This window comes from Oryctolagus cuniculus, chromosome X, assembly GCF_051225735.1.
Source record: "Oryctolagus cuniculus isolate XC-2025 breed Fujian yellow rabbit chromosome X, ASM5122573v1, whole genome shotgun sequence".
Lineage (NCBI taxonomy): Eukaryota > Metazoa > Chordata > Mammalia > Lagomorpha > Leporidae > Oryctolagus > Oryctolagus cuniculus.
In genome coordinates, this window is record NC_142888.1 from 72,866,082 (window position 1) to 72,878,541 (window position 12,460).

At 46.5% G+C, this 12,460-nt stretch overlaps 1 protein-coding gene across 3 annotated transcripts in view; it reads right to left on the reverse strand.

The window, feature by feature from the left end:
* The window catches only part of LOC100357610 (protein PBDC1), a 453,980-nt gene that overhangs the window by 258,635 nt on the left and 182,885 nt on the right, over positions 1-12,460 (reverse strand). The gene's annotated exons all lie outside the window — the stretch shown is intronic.

Consider the following 12,460-nt stretch of genomic DNA (forward strand, 5'->3'; position numbering starts at 1 on the left):
GCTGCTCTACTTCTGATCCAGCTCCCTGCTAATGTGCCTGGGAAAGCAGTAGAAGATGGCCCAAGTGCTTGGGCCCCTGAACCCATGTGGGAGACCCAGAAGAAGCTCTTGGCTCCTGGCTTCAGATGGGCCCAGCTCTGGCCATTGCAGCCATGTGGGGAGTGAACCAGTGATGGAAGACCTCTCTCTCTGCCTCTGCCTCTCTGTAACTCTGCCTTGCAAATAAATAAATAAATAATTGTATTTAAAAGAGATCAGGCAGAGAGCGCTCCTATCTGCTGATTTGCTCCCCAAATGCCCACAACAGCTGGTAGCTCAGGACCCAATCCAGGTCTCTCACATGTGTGTCAGGGACCCAAGTAACTGAGCCCTCACCATTGCTTCCTAGGACGCACATTAGTAGGAAGCTGGAAAACAGAACTGGGACTCAAAGCTATACACTCTGATATGTCCCAAGGGGCATCTTGACTGCTATGCAAAACATCCGCCCCTTTTATTTCCTCTTTATCGGTATCTGTTTCTGTTCCTTATCTTCTCCACTCCTCGTCTGCTCTTCTGGTGCCTCTTTGTAACAGCTGCTCAAGGAGGAGCAGCGTTCTTCCTGCTCCTTCTGAGATGGGTCACCTACAGCTGTGGCTTGTGGATTCTTACCCGCTGGGCTCTTTTTGGATGGATTCAAAGACCCGGAGCCAAGGTTGAATCGGCCAGCCTGGTATCAGACACCAGTGGGCAGAGTTCACCCGGTTGCATTTTACCCTGATCACAAACCTACTGTATAGGAATGTAACATGGGTGTTTTTCTCTTTCTCTCTCTCTCTCTCTCTCTCTCTCTCTCTCTCTCTCTCTCTTTGACAGGCAGAGTGGACAGTGAGAGAGAGAGACAGAGAGAAAGGTTTTCCTTTTGCCATTGGTTCACCCTCCAATGGCTGCCACAGCCGGCTCATCGCGCTGATCCGAAGGCAGGAGCCAGGTGCTTCTCCTGGTCTCCCATGCGGGTGCAGGGCCCAAGCACCTGGGCCATCCTCCACTGCCTTCCCGGGCCACAGCAGAGAGCTGGCCTGGAAGAGGGGCAACCGGGACAGAATCTGGTGCCCCGACCGGGACTAGAACCCGGTGTGCCGGCGCCGCAAGGCGGAGGATTAGCCTATTGAGCCGCAGCGCCGGCCTTCTCTTTTAAATCAGTTAGGGTTCAATCAGAGAAGCAGAAGCTATAGGAGATACACATGAAGAGTTACTGCAGGAAAGAGGATTCTATGGGGGTGCAAACTAGGTACATGGGAAACACAGAGAAGGCCTTTCGGAAGGGCAGATTGGGCCTCCCTTGAGTGGGCTGTGCATGGGAGGAGGTTTTTGTCCACAGGCAGAATTCCTTTTCTCAGGTAAGCCTCAATCCTGCTGTTAATGCTTTTCAAGTGATTAAATAACGCCCCCCAAGGTTATCCAGGATAATCTTCCATATTTAGAGTGAACTAGTTGTGGACTTTTATTACACCCACCAAATCCCTTGATCAGCACACCTAGATTAGTGTTTGCCTGAGTGCCTGTGACCCTGAGCCTGGCCGCGGTGACATAGGAGAAAGCATATCACCACTTTAAAGAGCTCTAATCTCAGGGCTTTTGGACTGTTCGTCTTTTTTTTTTTTTTTTGGAGAAAAAAAATACTTCTTTTTGATAGGGAAAGGGAAGAGAGCATCAGATAGCAAGAGATAGAGCCCCCATTTGCTGGTTCACATCTCAAATGCCCAAATACTCGCAATGGCCAGGACTGGGCCAGGCCAATGCCGGGAACTGCCAATGCAACCCAATCTCCCACAAGAGTGGCAAGACCACAAATACTTGATCCATCACTACTGCCTCCTAGGGTCTGCAATTAGTCAGGAGCAGAGCCAGGAATCAAACCCAGGCATTCTAACGTGGGAGGTGGGTGTCTTAACCGCTAGGTGAAACAGCCTAGGACGAAAAACTCTACATAAACCACTACCCTGCCTTCTTCAACTGCAAGACTAAACACTTTGATCTGTTTCTAATAACTCAGGATCCCCAGTGTGAACATCATTTATTACACTCAACTACCAGGGATACTTCTGGGCCTCCAAGGCTTGGAAGGCTCCGTATCGTATCTCAATCAAGGGACATCACTGCTCCAGTCATTTTAGTGTCCTTATCAACTGTTTTCATGCTTCCTCCCTGTTCGCTTTCTGAAGGCTGCCACTCCTCAGTGCCATCAGCTGGACTCTCCTCCACACTACGTGCAATCAACTTTCTCGGGCAACAGGAACGCTAAGAAGCGCTCATGGACACTGTGGGAAGAAGCCTTGGCCACCTAGGTCTCTTTCTGTCCTTGAGGCTGAGACAAGTGTCAGATACAGAGTAGAGTGACTGATATGAGCCTGCAGGATGAATGGTCATATTTCTGTGCTGGGTACCAGAGCTGCAATGCTAAATGAATTGATCCTTTCCTTTCATTAATTAACTCAATGACTGTATGTATACGTGTCCCCACTGCTTTGGAGTGTAAGAGGCATTTGTCCCTCTTTCTTTCTTTTTGAAATAACAGCTTCATTAAGGTATAATTCATGGGGCCAGCGCTGTGGCGCCAGAGGGTAGGGCCTCCACCTACAGTGCCAGCATCCCAGCTGCTCTTCTTCTGATCCAGCTCTCTGCTATGGCCTGGGAAAGCAGTAGAAGATGGCCCAGGTCCTTGGGCCCCTTCACCCACATGGAAGACCCAGAGGAAGCTCCTGGCTCCTGGCTTCGGATCAGCACAGCTCCAGCTGTTGCTGCCAATTGGGGAGTGAACCAGTGGATGGAAGACCTCTCTATCTCTCTGCCTCTCCTTCTCTCTGTGCGTAACTCTGACTTTCAAATAAATAAATAAGTCTTCTAAAAAAAGACAATTCACATAACATACAATTCACTCACTTAAAGTGTGCAATTCAATGCTTTTTAGTGTATTCACAGATAAACACAGCCATTAGCAGTTTTAGAACATGTTTCTCCCCTCAAAATCCCAGAAATCTCCTGTCCTTCAGCTATCATCTTCTTAATTCCTCATTCTCCCCAGCCCTAGGAAACCATTCATCTCCCTTCTGCTCGTACAGCTTTGCCTGCTGTGGACATTTCGTATAGACTGAATGCTATGACATGTGATCTTTGGCGACTGACTTCTTTTACTTGGTATAATGTTTTCAAGTTTCACCCATGTTGCAGCATGGATCAACACTTTGTTCTTTTTCAAGGCTGAGTAGTATGCCATTGGATGGCCGGATGATCTTCCTGTATAGCCATTCTTTCATTACTGGACACTTGAGTTGTTTACACATTTTGGCTATTGTTGCTAAAGCTGTCAGGATCACTCGTGTACAAGTTTGTGGGTGAACATACGTTTTCATTTCTCTGGAGTAGATACCTAAAAGTACAATTGCTGAGTCTATGGAAACCCTGTGTTTAACTTTTTGAGAAATGGTCAGACTGCTTTCCACAGTGGCTACACCATTTTACTTTCTACTAGAAATGAATGAGGGTTCTAAACTCTCCACATCCTTACCAACAGCTGTAATTACGTGACTTTTCTTTTTTTTAAAAAAGGTTATTTATTTATTTGAAAGGCAGAGCTTCATAGAGACAGGAAAGAGAGAGAGAGAGAGAGAGAGAGAGAGAGAGAGAGAATCTTCCATCCACTGGTTCACTCCCCAGATGGCTGCAATGGCCAGGGATGGGCCAGGCTGAAGCCAGGAGCCAGGAGCCTCCTCTGGATCTTCCCACGTGGGTGCAGGGGCCCAAGGACTTGGGCCATCTTCTGCTGCTTTCCCAGGCAACAGCAGAGAGCTGGATCAGAAGTGGAGCAGCCGGGACTTGGAACCGGCGCCCATATGGAATGCTGGCATTGCAGGCAGCAGCTTTACCAGCTACACCACAGCACCAGTTCCTGACTTTTTGATTATAGCTATCCTAGTGGGCATGAAGTAGTATCTCATTCTGGTTTTGATTTGCGCTTCCTTAATGATTATTGATGCTAAGCATATTTTTTTAACTTTTATTTAATAAATATAAATTTCCAAAGTACAGCTTTTGGATTACACTGGCTTTTCCCCCCTATAACTTTCCTCCCAACCGCACCCCTCCCATCTCCCACTCCCTCTCCCATTCCATTCACATCAAGATTCATTTTCAATTATCTTTATATACAGAAGATCAATTTAGTATATATTAAGTAAAGATTTCAACAGTTTGTACCCACACAGAACACAAAGTATAAAGTGCTGTTAGAGTACTAGTTATAGCATTAATTCATATTGTACAACACATTAAGGACAGAGATCCTAGATGGGGAGTAAGTGCACAGTGACTCCTGTTGTTGACTTAACAAATTGACACTCTTGTTTATGGCGTCAGTAATCACCCTAGGCTCTTGTCATGAGTTGCCAAGGCTATGGAAGCCTTTTGAGTTTGCCAACTCTGATCTTATTTAGACAAGGTCATAGTCAAAGTGGAAGTTCTCTCCTCCTTTCAGAGAAAGGTACCTCCTTCTTTGATGGCCCATTCTTTCCACTGGGATCTCACTCACAGAGATCTTTCATTTAGGTGTTTTGTTTTGTTTTGCTTTGCTTTGCCAGAGTGTCTTGGCTTTCCATGCCTAAAATACTCTCATGGGCTCTTCAGCCAGATCCGAATGCCTTAAGGGCCAATTCTGAGGCCAGAGTGCTGTTTAGGACATCTGCCATTCTTTGAGTCTGCTGTGTATCCTGCTTCCCATGTTGGATTGTTCTCTCCTTTTTAATTCTATCAGTTAGTATTAGCAGACACTAGTCTTATTTATGTGATCCCTTTGACGCTTAATCCTATCATTATGATCAATTGTGAACTGAAGTTGATCACTTGGACTAGTGAGATGGCATTGGTACATGCCACCTTGATGGGATTGAATTGGAATCCCCTGGCACGTTTCTAACTCTACCATTTGGGGCAAGTCAGCTTGAGCATGTCCCAAACTGTACATCTCCTCCCTCTCTTATTCACACTCTTATATTTAACAGGGATCACTTTTCAGTTAAATTTAAACACCTAAGAATACTTGTGTGTTAATTAACGAGTTCAACCAATAGTATTAAGTAGATAAAAAAATACTAAAAGGGATAAAGTAGTAAGTTGTTCCTCGACAGTCAGAACAAGGGCTGATAAAGTCACTGTTTCTCATAGTGTCCATTTCACTTCAACAGTTTTCCTTTTTGGTGCTCGGTTAGTTGTCACTGATCAGGGAGAACATATGATATTTGTCCCTTTGGGACTGGCTTATTTCACTCAGCATGGTGTTTTCCAGATTCCTCCATTTTGTTGCAAATTTCATTGTTTTTGACTGCTGTGTAGTATTCTATAGAGTACATATCCCATAATTTCTTTATCCAGTCTACTGTTGATGGGCATTTAGGTTGATTCCAGGTCTTAGCTATTGTGAATTGAGCTGCAATAAACATTAAGGTGCAGACAGCTTTTTTGTTTGCCAATTTAATTTCCTTTGGGTAAATTCCAAGGAGTGAGATGGCTGGGTTGAATGGTAGGGTTATATTCAGGTTTCTGAGGAATCTCCAAACTGACTTCCATAGTGGCTTGACCAGTTTGCATTCCCACCAACCGTGGGTTAATGTCCCTTTTCCCCCCACATCCTCGCCAGCATCTATTGTTGGTAGATTTCTGTATGTGAGCCATTCTAACCAGGGTGAGGTGAAACCTCATTGTGGTTTTGATTTGCATTTCCCTGATTGCTAGTGATCCTGAACATTTTTTCATGTGCCTGTTGGCCATTTGGATTTCCTCTTTTGAAAAATGTCTATTGAGGTCCTTGGCCCATCTGCTAAGCATATTTTTAAGATTTATTTATTTATTTGAAAGTCAGAGTTACACAGAGAGAGGAGAGGCACAGAGAGAGAGAGAGAGGTCTTCCATCCAATGGTTTACTCCCCAGTTGGCCGCAATGGCCGGAGTTAGGCCGATCCAAAGCCAGGAGCCAGGATCTTCTTTAGGGTATCCCACGCAGGTGCAGGGGCCCAAGGACTTGGGCCATCCTCTACTGCTTTCCCAGGCCATAGCAGAGAGCTGGATTGGAAGTGGAGCAGCAGGTCTTGAACCAGCGCCCATATGGGATGCCGGCACTTCAGGCCAGGGCATTAACCCGCTGCGCCACAGCGCTGGCCCCAATGCTAAGCATATTTTCATATGCTGCTTGGTCATTTGTATATTTTTCTTGGAGAAATGTCCATTCAAGTCCTTTGTGCATTTTAAAATCAGATTGTGTTTTTCTTGTGGAGTTGTATGAATTCCCAATATATTTTGGATACTAGACCCTTAACAGACATATATTTGCAAGTATTTTCTCTCATTCTATGTGTTGTCTTTTCAATTCTTGATAGTTTCCTCTGAGGCTCAAAAGTTGTTAATTTTTCCAAAATCCAATTTATCTACTTCCATGTTTGTTTCCTGTGCTTTTGGTGTCAAATTAAGATTCCATTGCCAATCACTGACTGCTATTTATTGAGCATGTTCCAAGTATCAGGAATGAGAGATTCCATGGCAAATAAAACAGACTTGGACCCTGTGTTCATGGAATTCAAGTCTAGTGAGGGTAGGAGAGATATAACCGAACAACGGCAAGAATGACTTATCGGTTGTGACTAGTACCACAAAGGAGAGGCACAGGGTCTTATGAATGCATAAAATGGTTGGGGCCAGGGCAGGCAAGGCTTCCACAAGGAGATAACATTTAATGTGACATCTGAAGGATAAGTGGGAGTGGACCTGGTGAAGGACGAGAGGAAAGAGTATTCCTGGGGGCCAGTGCTGTGGTGTAGCAGATTAAGCTTCCACTTGCAGCACCGACATCCCTCATGGGCACCGGTTCCAATCCAGCTCCACTTCCAATCCAGCTCTCTGCTAATGGCCTGTGGAAGTAGTGCAAGATGGTCCAAGTCGTTGGGCCCCTGCACCTGCATGAGAGACCTGGATAAAGCTCCTGGCTTCAGCCTTGACCAGCACTGGCCATTGTGGCCCTATGGGGAGTGAAGCAGTGGATGGAAGACCTTGCTCTCTGTTTCTCCCTCTCTCTGTAACTGTGCCTCTCAAATAATTTTTTTCTTTAAAAAAAAAAGTATTTCTGGAGAGGGAGAGCATGTAGGAATCCCAGGGTTCAGAAGAACATGGCTGGAGCAGAGCAAGTGAGGATGAGCAGGGAGAGGATGCAGCATGAAGAGAAAGGTTTCTGGGACCTCATCTTGGTGAGCACTGGCAATTAAAGCCAGAGGATGTCATGGGTGACTAAAGAGAATTTGAAGGAGGAGGAAGTAGCCAGCATTGTGCAGTGTGGCCAAGAAGTGAACTTTGGGTTTGGCAGATGGGAAGTGTTAAGGCTTGAATGCAAGTCTTCTTCCAAAATCCAAATGTTGACATTTAACCCCCAAGGTGATGGTATTAACAGAGGAGGTTGTTCGGGTAATGTTGTATCATGAGGGATGAGGCCTCGTGAACGGATCAGTGCCTTTATAAAGAAGCTTCAGAGAACTGCCTGGCCCTGCCAGCTCTTCCACTTTGTGAGGACAGAGTGGCACCATAAATGAGCAAGACACTGAAATTGCTGGCACCTTCATCTTGAGCCTCCCAGCCTCCAAAACTGTAAACAATAAATTTATATTCTTCATAAATTCTCCAGTATAACATATTTTCTTCTAGCAGCAGGAATGGACTAAGACAGGAAGAGCATCATGGGGGCACTTCCTGGAAGCAATTGCTCTGGGCTGGTAGAAACAAAATCCAGAAGTTGAGGAGTGAATAAGACATAATAAGACATAAGGAAATAGTCTGTGAGGAGAAGAGACCTCTCTTTAGAGAGGCTTGGCTATGATGAGAGAGAGAGAGAGAGAGAGAGAGAGAGAGAGAGAGAGAGAGAACCATAAACCTGGGGTAAGCGTGAGCCTGATTCTCAGCCAAAATGACACTCCTAGTAGCCACTTAATAAGGGTATGTTGCACTGAACTAAACAAGGGTGGGCTTGAAGATATAGGAGAAGGACAAGTGATGGCAGTAGACTGTGGGAGGAGAGGGGTTGAGAGCATGAGTTAAATCTTGCAGGAGGACAGGCAGATGAACGGAACACTCAGTGAATGTAAAAATGAACGGAGGAGGAAGATGGGAACACTGAGTGTGGAATAGATGACGTTTGCTGGAGCCGGGGAGGCACACTGTAGATAACAAATAGGCTCAGGAGAGAAAGGGCTTCCAACCTTTTATTCTCTTCAAAGCAGTTTGGAGTTAGCCCTGATTCTAGTTTATGACTTTATCTGGCAACAATGGCTACCATATTTAGTATTTCATAGGCACTTATTAAGTTATTGATTTTATTTCTTTTTTTAAATATTTATTTATTTGAAAGGCAGAGTTACAGAAAGAGGAAGAGGGAGAGAAAAAGAGAGAGATCTTCCATCTGCTGGCTCACTCTGCAAATGGCTGAAACAGCCAGGGATGGGCCAGGCCGATATCAGGAGCCAGGAACTCCATCAGGGTCTCCCACCTGGGTGGGCAGGGGCCCAAGCACTTGGGCCTTCTTCCGCTGTTTTCCCAGGCACATCAGCAGGGAGCTGGATCAGAAGTGGAACAGCTAGAACTCGAACTGGTGCCCATATTAGATGCCAGTGTCACAGTAATTCACTGCACCACAACAGTAGCTAGCTCCTATTGCTTTTACTTCCGCGGTGGAGAACAAGGTAAGTTAGTGACAATTATGTCTAAAGTGAAAGCATAAAACATTGAGAAGAATCAGCAGAGGTGGGACCAGCACTGTGGTGTAGCGGGTAAAGCCACCGCCTGCAGTGCGAGCATCACATATGGGTGCCGGTTTGAGTCCCGGCTGCTCCACTTCTGATCCAGCTCTCTGCTATGGCCTGGGAAAGCAGTAGAAGATGGCCCAAGTCCTTGGGCCCCTGCACCCATGAGGGAGACCCAGAGGAAGCTCCTGGCTTCAGATCAGCTCAGCTCTGGCCATTGCAGTCATTTTGGGAGTGACCCAGCAGATGGAAGACCTCTCTCTCTACCTCTCCTTCTCTCTGTGTGTGTAACTCTAACTTTCAAATAAATAAATAAATCTTAAAAAAAAAAAGAAGAAGAATCAGCAGAGGAACCAATGTGTCATTTAGGGAATGAACACTACTCTGGCTCAGATGGCAAATCACTGGCAATCCATGTGAGCCCGTTTGAAAGCTGGGATTATTGGGAGCCGGCATTGTGGTACAGTGGGTAAAGCAACGCCTGTGATGCCAGCATTCCATGTGGTCAACAGTTCTAGTCCTGGCTTTTCCACTTCTGATCCAGCTCCCTGATAATGGCCTGGGAAAAGCATCAGAAGATGACCCAAGTGCTTGGACCCTTGCACTCACATAGGAGACTCGGATGAAGCTCCTGCCTTCAGTCTTGTCCAATAATGGCTGTTGCGGCCATCTGGGGAGTGAACCAGTGGATGGAAGGTCATTCTCTTTCTCTCGCCCATTCTCTCTGTAACTGTCTTTCAAATAAACAAATAAATCTTTACAAAAATAAAAGCTGGGATTATGCAGGTAAACCACCAGATCCCTGGAGATGATATGAGTATGGGTTCACCACAAGAGCCTGCTGAGCCCCTTGGGGTTCTTTCGAAGTGCTGTCCCTTGCTATTTCCTACGCGTCGTGCAGTGTGCTGTTACACATCTGGACTCTCAAAGCCTCAGAATAGTCCTGCAAAGGAGATTGTATGATCCCCATTTTACTGATGATGAAACTGAAGAGAAGCAGGTGATTTGTTTCAAAGTTACTAATCAGGAGTCAGGATTTGAACCCAGGGTAGGCTGCCCACTTTCCAATCCCAGTGGTTTTGAATTTTGCTCGGGGTGGGGGGCACTGTCTTTGATTGCCTGTGTCAGTCCAGAGTAGAGGGAGAAGGGTCGAGAGGGGAGATCCTAACCCAGCTCAACCTGGGAAGCTCCATACTTGTCCATTGTACCCCAGGGCTTCTGGGTAAGCTTCAATAGGGCAAAGGCTTTGGAGGAGGAAAAAAGGAAGAAAGTTTGCATCACAGGGTTTTTGAAACTGTCAGGCTGACGCGTGACTGTTCTTGGAGTGTTGCTCCAGAAACACTTGGTGTGTGGGACGCATTTGCCCCCAGTTTTCACCCCTGGTGCAGCCATCCTCCACGTGACTGTCAGCATGATTTTCTAAAATGCCATCATCATGTTGCTCCTCTGCTTGGAAACCTTCCATGACGCAAAAATCCTTTTTTAGCATGGCTTAGGAGACTCTCATTGATCTGGACCCCCATCCACTTCTCCAGCCTTGCCATTAACCGCTCCCCACCCAGCAGCCTCCTGCCAACCGCTGACTTACAGTTCCTGGTACTGGCAACACCCATGGGCCAACTCCCACTCAGCCCTCCAGCCTCCCTGTCTGGGAAGGCTTTGCTGCACCTGGGGCCTGGGCTCCCTCTGCACCCTTCCCCCTAACCCCCATGCTTACCTGTCACAGCCCTGCCTCTGTCCACTTTTCTTGCCAGTATCCCCCGCTAGAATGCAATTTTGCATTATCTGCTTAGCTCTGCTTTGCTCCCCTGGAACGGTTTCTCAGGGAAGTTGCTCTTTCTCTTAGGATAAGCATACCAGTCTTGCCTGGAAAAGCATACCAGAAATGCCAATGGCTTGATGTTAGGCATGGGGAGTTTTCAGCATGGGAGTGTGGCCCCTGCAGCGCAGCCAAAGCTCAATTTTACATGGAGGAGGTAGGCTAGGCAATATCACATGATGAGAAAAATCTGTGGGGGAAGAACAGCTGACTACAGGAAAAACTACAGACAGCTGCTTGCTTTCGAATCTTCCAGCTGAGTCGGTTTTCATTCTGGACAGAGCAGGGTGGTGCATGCTTGTCTCAGGTCCCTAAATCTGCGAATAGTGAAGATGCTTAGGTTCAAACTTTCCCCGGAAAGAGGCTACTGAAGGCTCAGCACACGCCAATCTTCCCTCCAAGCCCTGAAGGCTCAGCACACGCCAATCTTCCCTCCAAGCCCTGAAGGCTCAGCACACACCAATCTTCCCTCTAAGCCGGACACCCGCACACTCAGCCAGGTGGCAGGAAGGTGCTGCCCTGACAGCTTTCACCACGCCCAACCCACCTTGGCAGCTGTCAAAGGGGAGGCTGTGGTGCAGGAACCGCAGTCCTGCGTCAGTTAGCCAGTTTGTATCTATAAAATGGGCACACAGATGAAGGGGGCTTCACACCATATGCTATTGCCAAGTGCCAGAATCTACGGACCAACTGCTCACCCTTCCCCCTGCAATCGCCCAAGCAAAGAAGTTCAGTTAGAAGAAAAAGGAAATGCTATATCACACTGTGTAAATATGCTTAAGGTGTAGTTCCTAGGGACAAGGGACTGGCTGAAAAGAGCAACAGCAAGGCTTTGGGTCATTTCATGGATGAGAAGAAACTAATGGATTATTCAGGGAAGGTAGGAGTCTCCAGCACAGAGGAAGCAAGCAAGGAGACCCCCGGGCAGAGATGGAAACAGTGCTGGCCCCATTTCTTCCTGGTATTCAAGGACTGAGGAACACAGCAGTCTGAGTGTTCAGGGCTATGAGGGTCATTAAAATGTTTGTGGCAAAATAGAATGAAAAGGTAAGCTTGTCTGGGTGGGAAAAGCTTTCAGCTCCATTGCCTAGTTTTTTCAAAACATGCATTTTTAGTGAACTTTTTGAATGCCCCTGCTATGCACGGATTCCAAAATGTTTTGCACCAACATAAGCTTCTCTTTTCATTCTATTTTGCCACAGTTTTTCTTTCCAAAGTATCCTCTTATGGCGCTATTAAAAAAAAAAATTGTTGTTCTCTAACGCAGCATGGATCCCTGGCCACCAACTGCTTTCTCTCCTTTCAGGCTGAGTCAAGCCTCCTGTATTTAATTCATGCCATTTCTGAATGGAAGCAATTTCCCAAACTACAACTTATGTGTTAAACTTAATTTAAAAAAAAAAAAAATGCCTTTGGGAGCAGGCGTTGTGGTGCAGTGGGTAAAGCCACTGCCTGTGACACCGGCATCCGATAGTCCTGGCTGTTCCACTTCCAATCCAGCTCTCTGCTGTGGCCTGGGAAAGCAGTGGAGGATGGCCCAAGTCCTTGGGCCCCTGCAGCCACATGGGGGGACCTGGAGAAAGTTCCTGGCTCCTGGCTCCGGATCAGCCTGGCTCAGCCCTTGTGGCTATGTGGATGAAGATCTCTATCTCTGCCTCTCTTTCTCTGTAACTCTATGTTTTAAATAAATAAATAAATCTTTTCAAAAAACACCTTTGGGGAAAGCCCTATCTTGGAGTGGAAAATAGGGTCAGTGGGGGTGTCTCCCTGGAGGGTACAACTCAAGATCAATTACATGACTCACCACAAAATGTCAGAAATATAACTGCGC